Source organism: Theobroma cacao, chromosome 1 (genome assembly GCF_000208745.1).
Source record: "Theobroma cacao cultivar B97-61/B2 chromosome 1, Criollo_cocoa_genome_V2, whole genome shotgun sequence".
Lineage (NCBI taxonomy): Eukaryota > Viridiplantae > Streptophyta > Magnoliopsida > Malvales > Malvaceae > Theobroma > Theobroma cacao.
This window is the reverse complement of record NC_030850.1, coordinates 15,972,455-15,975,376: the sequence shown is the minus strand read 5'-3', so window position 1 is coordinate 15,975,376 and position 2,922 is coordinate 15,972,455.

Below are 2,922 nucleotides of genomic sequence, written 5' to 3'. Positions count from 1 at the left end.
TAAGCCATGTTTGAACTCCAATACCAAGTGTTAAAGCTCAATATACCAATTGATAGATATAAGTAAAATCTCTCCTTTAGTAAAGCACAATATCAATTATGAGAGATGAAATCTTTTTAAAGCTCATTATATCAATTGGTAAAGCACTAGTAAAGACTTCCCTTATCATTAAGCATTCCAAGCATATCAACTTCAAGGCTTAAAATATTTAAGAAAGATATGATTAAATTTAAAGCTCAAGAGAGGAGAGACAATTATAAAGCTTGATGCTAATTTTTAAGCTAGACACTAATTGAGAAAACTTAAAGCTTGATACCAATTATGCATTTCAACATTCAAGTTTAAGTGAGAGGCGATATAAGGCACAATATCTATTTTGGTGTTTAGAAAGATGTTACCGGTAGCGAAGAACACCAAATGTTGAATTCTCACCAAACCTTGTTGTTGAAGATCTTAATTCGTTATGATATCAATGACAATGATTGACTCCCCCTTAAGAAATCATAAGCTCAACACAAATTGTTAGAGATCCTCAATAGATCAAATATTAGGAGAAAAATCATGAGCCTAGAATAAATGAGCATTCATATGGATATTCAATTTTTTTCCCTAATACTCAAGTATTCATGGAACTAAAAAAGTATGCATTTGAATAGATGTTCAACATATGCATCACATACTCATATTTTCAAGAAGTATTTGCCAAGTAGTTCCTCGGCATGTCTAAGTTATCATTAGTCTTCAAGCACTATTCTCAATTATCATCAAGTATTATCAATCATCATCAAACATTCATTATTTATTCCCAATATCAATCAGCCAAGAAGTTTCACTCAAGCATTTCTAGGAAATTCCCTAATCATATACAAAAATAGTAACTCAAGGAGAAATTAAAAAATATCATCATTAAGCATTCTTGGCGAGTATTCTTCCAAATCATTTTCAAGCGGTCATTCATCCAAGACATTTTAAGGCAAGCATAGCAGGATGTATTCTCCAAATTATATATGAAATTATCAAATCAAGGAGAACTTTCACAAAAGGCATATAATTATTAATGAAGCATGACTAAAGCATTTTGCATTTATTACAATCATGCATGAAAGTTATGATCAAATAAGCACAAACATGATTACAAGAAATAACATGGCTATCTTCCTTAATCATTATTCCAATTTTGTTCATCAAAATGCAAGCATGAGTTCAATATAGATATACACACATTGAAAAAATATGCAACCATTGAAGTTCAAAGTACATGCAATTTCTCAATAATTCATGATTCATGATTGATATCAATTGTTATAGAATATTGAAAGTAAAACACTCAACTCATGAATATATTCAAAGTGAACATTCAATCATCAATGAATACCAATTATCAAGATTCAAGAAAGAGATATTTAATCAAAGCACATTAGGTATTCATTGCTAACTAAAGCTATAGGCCATAATTTATTTGACATGTCAAGTTGTTTACGGTGACCTATAAGCTAAAGTTGGATGCACACAAAATCTTTAGATCATGTAAATGTTAAGGCTCAATGAAGACATAGTTAACATTTAAATGCATATTAAAAAAAAAAAAAATTCTAACTATGTCAACTCACAATATATGTTATGATCAAACTTGACAATTACATTCATGTTCAAATGCATAGCTCAAGTCAAGTTTTAGACTTCAAACGTTAAGGTCAAGCATAAAGAAAAATCATATAAGCATGTGTCTTGACCAATATAGTAGATGAACCAAAAATATTTTCATTAAGTTCAATGAGTTCATCCTAATCGAATAAGTATGCATAATCAAGAAATCAATTTTGAAACAATCATTTAAGCACAAATGTAAAATATATTTCAAGAATTGTTCCTAGATTAGCATTTGAACATTTCAATTTTCATGAGAAGATATTTTCTATATATGCACATGAAAATCCAATTGGATTAACAAATTCAAGCATTGATGAACAATTTCTCATTTTTCTATTTTGTCACTATAAATACATGAGAATTTCTAGAATCAATATGAGTGTCATGCTTGGGAATAGATAGATTTATGTCATCAAAAAGGATTTCCCATTTTTCAACAAGTTTTACAAACTTAAAAACCATTTCTTGCACCAAATGATCATGAGAGTATTCACAATACAAGTTTTTAAAAGTCAAGAATCATCTTTGACAAGGAGATTCAGGGAAGAAAATATTGTAATGGATAAGAAGTAAAGTAAAAAAAATTTTGAAACTTAAAACTTGTCCATTTTGACTTTAGAGCACTTAAGAGTTGATTGCATGTCCCTTGGGTCCATTTTTTTATCATTCCAGCAGCATTGTTTGCATTTTGTTCTCCAATAGTCGACTAGCTATGCTAAAGAGTCAATTATGCTTGATTTTCTATTCTTTGCAAATTTTCTAGGGGTGGAGTTTCATTTTCTCTTCTAGGTAAGCTTTCTTCATTATTCTTATTATCCTCTAAGTTCATTTCTTCCATTTGTTTTTCTAGGATTTCTACATCATCATCATCAACATGAATTTCCTTTTGTAAAGCATTAGACTCAACAAAAACTACATGGATCGATTATTCAACATTTAGAGTCCTTTTGTTAAAAACTCTATAAGCCTTGGAGTTTAATGCAATCCTAAAAATATTGCTTCATCACTCTTTGCATCAAACTTTCCCAAGGGCTATTTTCCATTGTTAAATGTAAAACATTTACAACCAAAACTCCTAAGGTGAGAAATATTTGGTTTCCTATCTTTGTAGAGTTCATATGGTGTCTTAGATATCATGGGTCTTATTGAGACTCTATTAAGTATATAAGCTGCTATGTTCACTACCTTAGCCCAAAAATATTTTGGCAGGTTATTCTCACATAGTATAGTCCTAGCTACTTCCTTTAAGGTTCGATTTTTCCTTTCTACAAC